A 15,412-nucleotide genomic window follows, 5' to 3' on the forward strand; every position below is an offset into this window, starting at 1 on the left:
GTTTAGGTTATAAGCAAATAAACTACCGGTTAATGTGAAACTTGTTCACAAAGACTTGAGATTTTTTTTTTTCCTTTATGAAAACAGAGAATTGAACTTCTTTCATGCCATAATTGTGTGTGCATTCAGATTCCATGAACTGTGCTGTTTTTATTTGGGGATAGAACTTTTTGTTTTCATACACCTATCTTCCCATTTCTTCATAGAACCATGGTATGAAGGGCATCTCTCGGCTTCCTGCTACCATGTAGGATGCTCCTGCAGACCCATCCCCAGTGCCTGCCAGCCCTGCTGGAGGACATGATTTCTCCTGGCTCTGTCTTCACCTCCTTCACGTCCTGTGTTTGATGGGAGTGTGCTAAATGATGCTCCCACACGTTTAATTTGCTGTTTTTCTTTTTACTGGTGTGTCTGCTTACTGCTCCTATTGTTTGGAGTATAAGAGGTTCCGCAGGGCTAGAGAAAGGTATGCATTCAGGAGACCTACGTGCGGTTAACAGACTTGACATGCTTATGAAAGCAGTCAGGAGATAGACCATGTGCGTTCCATCCTCCACATCCTGATACCATGAGCTTCTGGAAACAAGGGTTAAGGGCCTTAGTGTGCTAAGAAGTTGAAAAATTAGTGAAATTTAACCTCTGCCTTTTTATCTAGATTTGCTTCCTCAATATTTTACTTAATGCAATTTTCTTTTAATTACAGCATATTTTACTCTGAAAACATAGCTTTCTTACAGATGTTCCTAGAACAAAAGGTTATTTAAGGAATAGTTTTACTCTGATTATTAAGACACTTTAAGAAGTATTCTTTGTGATTAAAAAAACATACAACACCTAGTGACAGTTGCATCGCTGTTGCACTATGTGTTAGTGAATTTGAAGATTTTAGTACTTGGCCAAAAATGCAAAGCTTGACTATAAGTAGCAGTTGGATCGTTATCTAAAGGTTATTCTGTTTGCTTTAGTGGGTTTGTTTAGGTACCCAATTTTAACAAGGTATGTGTTCTAGCAAGAGACCTCAGTGTTTCCACCATGCACTTCTATGTATAAGGGTTTATAACTTTGTTTTACATTCCTAGTAACATTTGGGCTTTTCTTAGATTATGTTTTGTGAAAATCAGTGGTGGGCAAGGGGGTCTTTTTAAAACTTTAGCCTCGGTATTTTATGTAACAGTCTCTTAAATATATTAATCTGCACTAACATCTATGTGATACAGGCACGTATTTTAGAGGTAATTTGTCTTCTAAGTTCTTTGTGTGTATTTGGTTGGGCTTTTTGTTTGCAATTCCTTTTTAACAAATTAATTCATGAGATTGAAAAACATTTATATTTCAAATAGACTGGACAAAAGGATCTGTGTCCCCAAGTGAGAGACAGGCTCTGAATGACCTTTGTTTTCTCCACTTTTTATTGATTTAAAACACTCTAGTCTTCCCTTCAAATCATGCATGCAAATATAATAGGAGGGTAGCTGTGGTGTCTAACTGGAAACCGGTGCTCAATAGTCAGGCTTGCTGTGATGTCAGGCTGGGTTACAAGCTGTAAGCTGATGGTGGCTGGTCATTGGCACCACCCTTGACTAATCTCCCTCTTTTTCCTGGCGTGCCTATGATGAGGTGGCAATAGCTTTCATGGCCTTGTTTGCAGAGCTCAGGAAATGGGACATTAACCTCGAAGGTGCTTGTTTGTGCTAACGGAATTCTCTGTGTTAGCTCTGTTAGGTTTACCTCTGAAACATGGGAGTTCGGCAGCTGTGCCTACTGACACTACATTCTAGTTCTTAAGATTTTTTTCTAGACTTCTCACCCCCCCCCCCCACACACACACACACACAACTTGACATGGGTAGTTTACATTTAAGTCTATCTGTACTTTGCTGCTGCTTTTAGCCCTCCTCACCTTAGATTGGAATCAATGGAGTAGACCCAAAGGATACATTTTAATTTTAGTAATGGTAGATTTGTCCTGCTTTCCACAAACCTGCCTTTCATATCTCCACTAAAGGAAAGTTAATGGGTGTGACCACCTTTGGGGAGGTAATGAGTGGAAGTCTTTCTATCTCGAAGAGTAGTTGATTTCCCATAAAGGAGGTTTAATGTCTTTTCTTTTCCATAGTAACTGTTTGCCCCAGGTTGAATCCTCATTTCAGTACTTATTCTTGATACTGGTTCAAAAAGCATTTTCTTACAGGTAACTTAACTAATCAAGAGGAACTGGAAGTTATAATCCAGTAAGGTTTTTGACACTCTTGTGAATATATGTGGTCAGCTAAGTTGAACTTGACACTTTCCCCCCAAACATTTCTTTTTTTAACCATGACCATTCAGGTAACAAGTGGATTTTTAGAGTACTGGTTGGAGAAAGGGAATCATTCCTTAGAAGATGCTTTGAGAGTGTTAGGCAAGGGCAGAAGCTGACACCAGGAGTGACGGGGAAGCTTGAGGAAAGGCCATGTGGCCGTTGTCACTGGTGAAGAAGGGGAGTTGGAATGGTCCTGCGCCCCCTTCACCTGTGGCTGCTCTGAGAAGCAGAACCAGCGTCACCTCCGGAGTTTGCAAAGGGAGAGCCTGGGCTCCGGGCTCCGTGGCCCTCAGGCATAAACACTGAGATAGAGAAAGCTAAAAATCCGGTTGCTCTTTAGATTAGAAAATTGTCCTACACTTGGCGCTGGGTTTATTTGTAAAGGAGTTAGTTTATTTGAATATTAGGACATAATTTCAATCTGCAAACCATTTTCCCTTGGTCTTGGGATAAACTTGATATAAAACGACTCTTTGAATCTCAAATCCCTAAGTCATACTTTTTTTTTTTTCTTCAAAGCCTAGTTCACAAAATTCACAGTGGTGCTGACTGTGTATTAACCACTATTGACAAAAGTCCCCTAAACCTGCCTGTTGCCATGCCAACGGAGTGACTGAACTGGTGACATCTGTTGGAGCATGCTTTGTGTGGATGGTGAAATGCCACCATTGTGCATACACTTTGTACATCAGGGTTGAAGGGGGGTTTTCTAAACTTATGGGGGGAGGGTAAAATTGTTTTTGTTTGTTTGTTTGTTTGTTTGTTTGTTTTTTGATGGGGAGTGGGGATAGTACTTAGCTTACCCCTAAATAACATGTATAAAAACCCCTGAAGTATTGTGTGGGTGTGCGTGTGAGTGTGTGTATATGTCTGGCGATTAAACCTTTGTCTTCTGGAAATTAGTGGATTCTTTTTTTCCTCCAGAAGTATTTGTTACAAGATTTGTAAATAAGAGCTCTACTTAGTTTGTTTACCATGACCGTCTTGCAGCAAACCTTAAATACCTAACTCCTGTAAGATTTAAGGAAAGACTTGAAGACTTGTCAGGTTAAGCAGCAGCCACGTTCTCAGTAATTGTTTGCCTTGATTCATCTTTCAGACTTCATTTTGCCAGCTCTAAAATGCCCAGTCTTCCTTAATTTTAGTCCTTAATCTTTTACGTTCTGAGCAGGAAGGGTAAATATGTTTAATTTTAAGTCCGTGGGCTGAGACCGGGGCATCCCTTTCTTAATACTACGATGTTGCTAGATACGTGATCAGACACCAGAGGGTTGGGCGTTCTTGCAATACCTTAACAGTGCTGAAATCTGCAGCATGGTACTAAGGAAATTCAAGTTTGAATGTAACCACTTTATTTAAAAGTTGTGTGTTTTTTTTTTTTAATTTAAATGAAATGGGGTTGAAATCAACATGATTTTGTTCATGAATTATAGATGCAACATACATTGGTAGACGTGTGATGGTCTTTTGTGATACTTAATTTTTCCATATCCCAGTCTCTGTATGTACCTGCATAGACAAAGAAAAAACAGACTCCTGCTTTCTTTATGGAAGGGTTTCCAGGACTGCGTGTCTGCTCCTGAGCTCTGTTTTAAGTATGTGTATCCTTCGCTTGTATTTTGTATTAAAAAATAAGGAAAAGAACCCTTTATTGTTGAGCATGTTGGCATTGTCCCCTTTTTCTTTCTTTTGGGGACACGAAGCAAGTTATTCTTTTTCTGTATCTTTTTTTCTTTTGTAAACTTTGTTTTGTTTAAAAATGGCTTTATAAAAGGGCTTTTATAACCCAGATATGTGCTCTGTGTACTTCTTGGAATACTTACACAAATACACTGACAGCTGATCGCCTGGGCCTGTCAGCTCCCAGTCCAGCCTGTTGGGGAAAACCTGCTTCCCGAATGAATTCTTGAGGCTCTTAACGGTGGCCATCACTCTAGTTGGTAACGAGAAAAGCGTGTCCTGTCTCAAGTCAAAAAGTTACAAAGTGTGGAGGTCAAATTCTTAATTTAGGATAATTATACTCAACAAAACAAACATTTGCATTCAATTTTAAGTACCCATAGGAACTTCATTATATTGCAATTTTAGAATAAAATACTACCTAGGTGGTGAATATGGTAGAAGGTCCTATTTAGAATTGGGCTGATATTGTAGCTATTCGGGGTTTTATTCTTTTCAGCCTTGCCCCTTAGATACATTCTTGCCTTGTCATGCAAATATTTAATTAACATGTAGACTAAGCTTAACTTTGAAATTTAATGTTTTTTTGCATGCTCTTGACCCTCGGGCTAATTTCTTATAGAGTTATTTGTCTCAGGTGAAAGTTGACTTTGGAGAATGTAACCAGACACTCATAAATATGATTAACATACCAGATTTCTGTGTCAGTACAATGCTGAAGAAATGCAATCGGGTGTAAAGGATTTCAAACCCAGGGACAAGCAGGTTTGGTAAAACACGTTTGGAGCTCCCTGGACTCTTATTCATGAGATTACTATGCAGTAACTTAAGACTGGCTGTACAGTGCTTTGTAATTCATAGAGTGCAATTTACATAATACCTCAGTCAGTTTTCCCAACGACTGAGACTGACCAGATGTTCCTCAATTTTGTTGGTTGGGGGGGAAAAACTGGTTCAGGTAGGATGTGCTTTGATGGGGCAGGTGTGGCCCAAGGGTTTGAATCCTGCCGTTCTGTGTGCTTGAAGTTGTCACAGCTCCCATTATCTTGTATAAATGGGCCCCTTGAACCTTCTTTCTAATAACCTTTTGAGCAATTTGCTGTCCTTCAGCATCTCTTGAGTGACATGTTTGAACCAGCTAATGACTTACATCAAAGACAATGGGGAAAATTCTTCTCAGTGAGATAAAAATTCTCAAATACTTAAATTTACTTGAAAATTCCTATGGTCCCTAGATTGGAAGCTTCAATTTGTTTAAAGCTTTTATTTTAGGATGTCTTAAATACACTGACTATACAGAAAAATCTTGTTTATACAGCCCTTATCCTCTGCCAGTAGAGGGCAGTGTTTGCCCTCCATATACTTAACCTAGTGAACCTGCTGCTTACCCCATCTCATTTTTAGGTACCTTCCCATGCTCAGTGCCCACTGTATCCTACTGGGCACTCTACTTGGGTTAGAGGTTCTGTGCTCAGTGTGCCCACTCAACATCCTAGTGTAGTGGTCGGCAAACTCATTAGTCAACAGAGCCAAATATCAACAGTACAACAATTGAAATTTCTTTTGAGAGCCAAATTTTTTAAATTTAAACTTCTAAGGCCACTTCTTCAAAATCGACTCACCCAAGCTGTGGTATTTTGTGGAAGAGCCACACTTAAGGGGCCTAAGAGCCGCATGTGGCTCGTGAGCCTGCAGTTTGCCGACCACTATCCTAGTGTATGCAGCAGCAATATTTTCTGGATTTTAAGTGCAAAATAGGATCTCATGGTTCATGCACATCTGTCTGCTTATGTTCTCTATACTCCCAAATCCTACATGGATAACATCCCAAAACTAAAGTACACATATGTTGAAATTTCAAAATGCAGCTGTAAATTCTTGGCCTTGGTTTGAAACAGGTGTTGCCTTTTGAAATTGCCTTCCAGCTCAAAAAGCCTTGTCTCTTGCACAAGCAGCACCGATACATGTTCACATACAGTGGATACCGAGACTTGTTCTCCAGGTAGCGTGGTAGCTTGTATTCCTCTATCTGATGGCACGCTCCCCTTTCCCTCCAGACCTTGACAGAATGGACAGGTACCCATTTGACAAGTTTTGGTTGGGCCACCACCAGGATAAATTATTTATTTGCAGGTGTACCCCGTTTCAATATTAAAGTCCTGGACAAACATTGTGAAATAAATACTGTGTTAATTCTGGGGTCAGAGAGAGAGAGGGTGCAGCCAGAATTTCCATCTTAGTAAAGCAAATAATTACTTTAAAACATGATAACAAAATGTTGGAATTAATAGTTTGCTTTGATTTAGGTCTGAGCTGGCGTCCAGAAATGAGTTGTTTAAAAATGTACAGAATAAGTAGACCAAGGAAGATTACACACGCTATTATAGGTAATGTTTTAGCTATTAAGTGGAGTATATATGTGTGTATGTACACACACATCTTTTTAGAACATATGGGACCACATCCTTGGCTAACATGGAATGTAACATATCTAATAGATATACATTTCCACTTTGGGTACAAACAATATGTACTCCGTGACTGACTACAAGAGATTAGGGTGGATGGCTTAGGTAAGGCTCTGAAGGAGGTAGAAAGTCATTTGGAACAAGAAAAACGAAACTGGTTTGGTTCAGTGGATAGAGCGTAGGCCTGCGGACTGAAAGGTCCTGGGTTCGATTCTAGTCAAGGGCATGTACCTTGGTTGCGGGCACATCCCTGAGGCAGCTGATGTCTCTCATCGATGTTTCTAACTCTCTACCCCCCTCTCTTCCTCTCTGTAAGAAATCAATTAAAAAAAAAAGAAAACGATGGCCTAAATTTAAGGATAAATACCAGTTTGGTAACTGATTGGTTATGTTCTAAGAAATGATTCTCACTGCCCCACCAGTGTAATTAGGTGGTTGAGTGTCAACCGGTGAATCAAAAAGTTACCAGTTCGGCCGAAACCGGTTTGGCTCAGTGGATAGAGTGTCTGTCTGCGGACTGAAAGGTCCCAGGTTCGATTCTGGTCAAGGGTATGTACCTTGGCTGTGGGCACATCCTCAGTGGGGGGTGTGTAGGAGGAAGCTGGTCAATGTATCTCTCTCATCGATGTTTCTAGCTATCCCTGTCTGTGAAAAATCAATTAATCAACCAGGGCACATACCCAGGTTGTGGGCTCAATCTCCAGTATGGGGCGTGCAGGAAGCAGCCAATCGATGTTTCTTTTTCATAGATGTTCCTATCTATGCCTCTCCCTTCTTTTCTCTTAAAAAAAGTCAATAAAAGCCCTATCCGGTTTGGCTCAGTGGATAGGGCGTCGGCCTGTGGACTGAAGGGTCCCAGGTTCTATTCCATGTTCCTTGGTTGCAGGCACATCCCCAGTGGGGAGAGTACAAGAGGCAGCTGATTAATATTTCTTCACCAATTTTTCTTAACTCCCTCTCCCTCTCTGTAAAAAACTAATAAAATTATTTTTAATAAAAGTTAAAAAAACACATTTTTTAAAAGATGTAAAACAACAAAGTTTAAAAAAATGATTCTCACCAACAATAAACTGAATGTATAGTCATAATTAATATAAAATAGATAGTGAAACACTTGACTTTATCCAAAAAGTGTGCAGAGACAGTGACATACACTGGATCCTCACTTGTGACGATAAATTGGTTCTCTTGTACACTGATTTAGCCTATGGATTAAAATACTAAGCATTTTTAACCCGAACTGGTTTGGCTCAATGGATAGAGCGTTGGCTCGGGGACTGAAGGGTCCCAGGTTTGATTCCAGTTAAGGGCATGTACCTTGGTTGCGGGCATATCCCCAGTAGGGGGTGTGCAAGAGGCAGCTGATCGATGACCCTCATCGATGTTTCTAACTATCTCCCTCTGTAAAAAATCAATAAAATACATTTTTAAAAAAATAAAAAATAAATATTTTAAAAATAAAATACTAAGCATTTTTAAAATACAGCTTTACTGCCTGGCTGGTGGTTCAGTGGTTGAGCATCGACCATGAACCAGAAGGTCGAGGTTCAGTTCCCAGTTAAGGCATATACCCAACTTGTGGGCTTGATCCCCAGTATGGGGTGCAGGAGACAGCCAATTGATGATTCTCTCTCATCACTGATGTTTCTATCTCCCTTCTCTGAAATCAATAAAAATAAATTAAAAAAAAATACATGGCTTCTAAAGTATGATGTTATAACGAAGCTCTTTTATAAGATACTAAGTGTCTTTAGGAGTCACAAGAACTCCTTCTATTTAGATCTTGGAACATAATCTGGGGCTTCAGTATCCTCACTTCATATCTAATGCATGCCACATCTCAGTTACTCCACGCTCCCCGTTGGGCCTTTTCCTCCTGCCTCTGACCTAATTAAACACTATCTCTATTTTCCTCCTCCTCTCTCCCTTTGTGAACAAAAGTTTCCATGAGGTTAGTGATTTTTGAGGCAAATATATTGTTCATATATGAACCAGGCAGTCCTAGACGTGGCTGGGAAACCAGCTGTCCTACAGAGAGCCACACCGTTGGCCCCAGTACAAGGTAAATAGCATTTCTTGGTAAAGTGGGAACAATGCAGGGCTTATTCCGCCGCGCCATGGTAGGGAAGGGCCGGTGTGACTTCAGGTAGACAGGATGTACACAGCGGCAGTGAAAGAGAGCGGTTGTTGTCCTGGCCCTCGCACAATGGGCCAGTCTTGGGCTATCAGCAAAGCATTCTTCCCTTCTTTCCTGCGTCTCTCTCCTTCCCTTCCCACACCCTCCAGTGAAGCAATAAAACCTCGTATTTGTCTCCCGGGTCACTAACTGGTCAAGTCCACACCAGCGAGCAGCCACTGGGAGCCGGATGCCCGCTCGGGGAGGTGTACGTGTAAGTGGGGACGCACAACTCACGCCAGACGGTGGACATGGGAGTGCCTAGCCCATGTGTTGCTTCTAGAGTTCATCTCGGAACCTGCCAGCTGTGTTTATTGACAGTGAAAATCATGGGGCCTGTGGTGCATGAAGAGTTTTGTCCTGCTCCCCAAGAGGAAAAACCGTGTAAATAGAGTGTGGATCTGAGAATATTGCCATCTCGGGGGTACTTTTATGGCTTAAGGAACTGAAGAAGGAAATATTTAAAACGGGATAATCCCGGGAAATGGATGTGACAAGTATGAGACGGTCAGCAGGTGGTTGGCCGCAGCGTTGCGCACTACAGCTGCCGCCAGTTATTCCATTGAGACCCCCCCTCGCCTCTCCTCATCGCGTGACCTGCTTCAGCCGAGCTCTGGTGGATGAAGCAGATCCGTGCCCAGGGTGGTCTTGGGCTCTGGCACCCGCCTGGCCATCTTCCCCCGCCCCCCTCCTCCTGCCCGGTTCTCCTTTTTATAGACTGGGAATACTAAGCAGCCAATGATCCCCCGCGTCAAAGGGCCAGAGGGAGTGAGGCTGCGGCACCTAACGCCCAGGAGGGAAGCTCTGCTCTCAGGGGCTGCTGGCACTGCAGGCCCCCTGCCCCCCCCCCCCCAGCCGCCTGCCCCCGGGGCAGGGTCCATGCCTGCGCGGGCACCGTTCCCGCGGAACTGAAATCCCTTTCGCTCGGTCTCTGGAGCACAAATGAGTTAGTTATTAGTCGGAGCGCTCTTGCAAAAGGGTAAACTTTAACCAGCCGCGATTTAGGGTGGCTTTCGAGTGATTCCCAGGTCCCCTGCACTAGTAAAGGGGTCTCTGAAGAGTGTAACTACACAGGACTGATGGGGGTTCGGCTGTTCAGCTTCTCATGGGGAAATTATTTTCATCCAGTGGTTACAAAGAGTATTCCTAGTTATGGGACATACGTTTCCAATGAAGGGAAACTCATTGGGACTACAGAACTGATTGGAAGTACTTGTCAGGGGCATGTTTCTTGGTATATGAAATCATTATATCTTGGGTCTTTTGAATTTAAAAGCAGATACCACCATTTGCCCACCATCCAGAACTGAAATATCATTGCTGACATGTACACATAAGGAACTGTTTGACATTGAAATTGGGTCTCAAAAGAACTGGTGGCCCAGAAAGAAGCTCACTACAGACTGATTCATATCCCTTTCAGCATAACGATTATTGCTTGTCTCATTTTTGATTCTTATATTTCCAGTAGGACATGATCTCACTCATCTAGGGGAAATGGTGGACAACATAGATTGATGAACAAGAACAGACCCAGAGATAAGGAGCCATGGGTCAGACTGTTGGACCTCAGAGGGAGGGTGGGGATAAAAGGGAGAGATCAACCGAAGGACTTGTGTGCATACATATGAGCCTAACTAGTGGTCAAGGACAACAGGGGGGTGGGGGCATGCGTGGGGGGGGGGGGTAAGGGATTGGAATGGGGGGTTGAGGACAAATATGTGATACCTTAATCAATAAAGAAATTAATTTAAAAAATAAATTTAAAAGCAGAAAGGAAGCCACGAAACTATCAATTGGAGCCCTCATCAGGGGACAGAACCCAGGGGCTCAACCGACATGTCTGGCTGGTGCCAGGCCACTGCCCGTGTTCTCTGGGCACCGGAGCTTCCCTGGACACGTGCAGGGACTCTGGTCAGGAGACCCTGTTACGAACAAATAGCATCATGGCAACTGCATCCAGGGACGAGCTGCAGATGGATGCCTCCTCCCCCGCAAATTCTCTTCAGTCTTTAGGGAAGAAAGACCAAATTTCAGCAGATAGTGAGAGGCCTTTTTTAAAAAAAAAAAAGTTTGATTTGAGTAACGGCCAGACCATCTAAATATGGAAATTCTGGTCAGGAGCCTGTTATCTCATAATCCCTCTTCCATCTGATCTTAAGAACTGGCCTTGTGCTTCTGGTAAGATAAGATAACTCCCGGCTAACGTCCCTCTTGTCACGTCATCTCCCTTGAGGAGATAAAGCTTGGTCCTGTGTCTGTAGTAAAAATTTCACTTTCTCAACCCAATTACCATCCTTTCGGTTAATGTGCATGACACACGCTTCCCCTTCATTAAACATTTCAGATAAGAGCCAGCATTTGAGGTCGTGAGAACTGGTCTTTTGTTCCCTCTTAAGAGTGTGGTATTACAAGAAAACAGCTTAAAAACGAGAGTAGTCAGAATGCTAGCTGGTTTGCACACAGGCTGGTCCTCATGCAAAAGCATCCCATGGTGAAGGGCCAACAGGAGGAAGATGATAAGGGGGCCCTTTCTCCGTTCATTTGACAGGCAGGCCATCAGTTCTGTCGTCTGTCCATCACACTTTCAAAAGAGATTGATTTGGGGTGTTTTCAATATTGAGAATAAATGTTAATTTCCAATCAATATGATAAAAGAGAGGAAAAGGCTAATAATTCAATGCAGCTGTTTTATGTATTGGAAAGCAAGAACCTGTATTAAGGTTTGTGTTTGATACACCTTGACTGGCCATAGAAGAGTGCTTTCAACCAGTGCTTCTCAAAATGTGATCCCTGGCCGAAACCGGTTGGCTCAGTGGATAGAGCGTCAGCCTGCGGACTAAAAGGTCCCAGGTTTGATTCTGGTCAAGGGCATATACCTTGGTTGTGGGCACATCCCCAGTAGGGGGTGTGCAAAAGGCAGCTGATCGATGATTCTTTCTCATCGATGTTTCTAACTCTCTGTCCCTCTCTTCCTCTCTGTAAAAAATCAATAAGATATACCTTAAGGGGGAAAAAAATGTGATCGCTGGTCCAACAGCTGGGGACTTGTTCAGAACATGCACCATTGAATGCATTCTCTTCGGCCCCTCCCAGTCCTATTGGATCAGAAACTCTGGGAGGGGGGCCCAACAGTTTGTGTGGAACAAGCCTTCTGTTTGGTTCCAATGCACACGGAGGCTGGAGAACCACTGCTAGTTTACCTCAGGCCAAAGAACCGGCTGGACCCAACGCTCACATTGGAGAAGGTAACTTGGCCTCGGCGATGTTGAGACAGCCCCGGGAGGCACCGTCTGTCTGGCACGACAGCACCAGTGGAATCCTGTTCTGGGAGCCATCCTTGCCTTTCCTGGAAATCATCTCCTTCGCGCTTGGATGCCTCGTCCCTGTGCAGGAGTCACCGGCGATAACACTGACCCCTTTCTCCTCGACGAACCCCACTGCCCTTCACCTCCCCTGACGCGTCTGCTTTTTAACCTGTGACTTTGGACAAGAATCCTGCTGCGACTGAACCTCTCACAGATTCAGGTCTCGGTTCTGAGGAGTTTTTTTTTTGTTTTCTTTTCATTCCCTTTCTGGTAAAAACAACTGGTCCCTGAAAATGTCTTTGACAAAACACAGATGTTCATGCTAAGACTGGAGCAAAGAGGTCCAGCTGGTGTGGCTCAGAGGTTGAGCATCGACCTAGGAACCAGCAGGTCATGGTTAGATTCCCGGTCAGGGCACAGGCCTCTTGTGTTCGATCTCCAGTGTGGGGTGTGCAGGAGGCAGCTGGTCGGTAATTCTTTCTCATCATTGATGTTTCTATCCCTCTCTCCCTTCCCTTTTCTCTCTGAAATCAATAAAGTATTTTTTTTTTTAAAGACTGGAATAAAGAAAACAGGCATATTGTTCCTTTAATGGCCTGCATCTCACCCTGGATAATTTGTATTTCTTCCAATGTCTTGCTAATAACAGTAGCTTCTCTCTCTCTCTCTCTCTCTCTCTCTCTCTCTCTCTTGTTTTTTTGTTAATTTTTTAAAAATATATGTTATTGATTTTTTACAGAGAGGAAGGGAGAGGGATAGAGAGCTAGAAACATTGATCAGCTGCCTCCTGCACACCTCCCACTGGGGATGTGCCTGCAACCAAGGTTACATGCCCTCGACCGGAATCGAACCTGGGACCCTTCAGTCTGCAGGCCGAGGCTCCATCCACGGAGCCAAACCAGTGAGGGCAGTAGCTTCTCTTGTTGAGTGCTCAGGAACCCGCTTGAACATTTCCCACACCTCCTGCCATTGGACCCTCCCAGCGGCTCCATGAGGCACAGGCGCCATCATGACGCCCCGTCACAGGAGAGGAAGCTGAGGCGGAGACCTTCCAACAGCGTGCTCCAGATCCCAGAGCCTGACACCGCCGCCCTCGGCCACCTTTTGATCGACACTGGCCAGTGGCCTTTTGGCTCCCTTCACTTGCTTCCCAGAACAGCCTCTAGCAGGAGCTTGGGGAGCAAGCAGTGAATTGGCCAAAAATAGATGAAAAAGAGAGATATGATGAAACAACAAAAAAGTACAAACCTCCCGACAGAAGGTCATGGGCCTGGTTCTGAGCTCTGGTTCTCACTAACCAGCCAGGCCCTTGGCAAGACACGTACCTCCCCGAGTTTTGGCTTCTCCGACGGTTCACCATGTCCGTAACACACACTGCTCGGAGCTGTGAGGACCCCCAAGTGGCACTGCCTGGCAAGAGGCCTCCCAGCCGTCATTCCCTCGGGGACGAGAAGTACTGAGGCCTCCATGGCCTCGGGGGGCGGGGGGGGGGGGCGAGCAGCTGAGCTGCGGAACCACAGGGCCTGTCACGCCCGCTGCTGAGGGAAGCTGTGTTTCTGACTGTTTGGTCTAGGATGACGGTGCCACGTCGGCGAACAAGGGGATGGGAAGGAGGGCTGGGAACCACCCCGCCACCTGGCCTCCATGCTTCCTGGCTGCCTCTTCTCTGCCCTCTCCGTGTGCCTTGCTTCAGGCACTGTCTGTTCATTTACACAGAGTGGCCAGATTATTATCATCTCTGAACACATAATAATCTGGCCACTAAAATATATGAATTCGTGCATGGGTGGAGTCCGGCCAGCCTGGCCAGGGGGAGCGGACATGGCAGTTGGCCGGCCTGCCTGCTGGTTGAACTCCTGGTCGAGGGGACAATTTGCATATTAGCCTTTTATTATATAGGATATACACTGAGTGGCCAGATTAGTATGCGTTCAGAGATCGTAATAACCTGGCCACACAGTGTATACTTTCCTGTGAATTAGCTGCCACACTATAGGCTTCTGATGCAGTGAGGGTGCTTGTGGATGGAGCCAGACATCAGGGAGGGCCCAGACCGGCCTGCCTCAGAGCAGCTCTCCTGGCTACTCACATCTCCCTGGGCAGGTGGGGGAAGGGGGTGGGGGTAGCGCTCGGTGGGAACGATAGGTAGCTAGCATCCCTCAGGAAGCATTTAATATGGGAGCATTGCCTGGGAAATAGAACGATACCATCGTGGACTGGGGAGGAGAGGGGACGAGGGTGGTGTGAACTCCCTCTTAAGGCTGCAGTGGATTCCTGTAGAGGAGGCTGGGGGAGGGGGGAGGGGGAGGAGGCCTGGAATTTACACCCACCTGGGTGGACAGACTCCAGCAGCCAGCGAGGACAGGCCTCCGGCGGCTCAGTCTCCGGGAGGGGGGACAGCTGCTGGCGAATGGAAAGTGAGTGTGAAACTTAAGTAGGGAAAAAGGGGTGACAAACTGGTTCCTCGGGGAAGTGGCTCAGGGCCAGGGGTGGTCCTGCACCTGAGTCCACAAGATTTCAATGCTATTCCATATACGGTCAGGCACCTGAAGTTTCTCTCTTACTTTTTATAGCAGGATTTTCTTTTTAATCCTCACCTGAGGATATGTTTTTTATTGAGAGAGAGAGAGAGAGAGAGAGAGAGAGAGAGAGAGAGAGAGAGAGAGAGAGAGAGAGTAGAGAGACACAGCGAAGCCGGAGAGAAACGTAAGTCGGTTGCCTTCCAAATGTGCCCTCACCAGGGATCAAACCCCCAACGGAAGTATGTGTCCCGCCCGGGAATCGAACCTGATGCTATTTGGTGTTCAGGACGATGCTCCCACCGACGGGGCCGCCTGAACGCGGCTGTGCTCGTGTGAGAGAGACAGGGCAGAGAGAGCACCGAGAGCTTGTGCGCCGTGGAGGCTGGGAGGCCGGCCGGGGTTTCTCTCCGAGCTCTGCTCATCAACGCAGCCGAAGGCTGCGTTCCCCTCGGGGTCTCCCGTTGGTCTCCCCACAACGACATGCTCTTTAGGAAAGGAAATCCTTTCTCGGCTGAGCTGGGACGCCCCAGTGCCTGGTGCCGCCCCGGTCGGTTGGTCGGTCATGGGTATCAGGGGAAGGAGAAGAAAGGAGGCAGCTGCTCCGGCTCCTGGCCTCCCCTGCCCTTCCCAGGAGTGCCGGGCCCACTCTGGAGGGAATGTGCCCTCCCCCAGCAGGAGCCTGCCAGCCTGGCGCCGGGCATGGCTGAGCACGGGTGCTGTGAGGAGCCCAAGGCCAGGCTGAGAGTAGGTGGTGGAAAGAGGCCTGTGTCCCAGGGCCCTGGGGAAGCGAGTTATTTATGCTCTGCCCCTCAGCTGCTGCCTGGGAGCCAGAGGGAGTGTGGCCGTCCCACCCTGCTGTGTCCAGCTGCTGGGACAAGGCCTGCTGCTCCAGGCTGGGCTGGAGGGGGGCTGGGACACAGTGGGGCGGAGGCGAGGGGGGGGGGGGCCTTGGCTGA

This window comes from Pipistrellus hanaki (assembly GCF_964339955.1).
Source record: "Pipistrellus hanaki genome assembly, chromosome: 18".
NCBI lineage: Eukaryota > Metazoa > Chordata > Mammalia > Chiroptera > Vespertilionidae > Pipistrellus > Pipistrellus hanaki.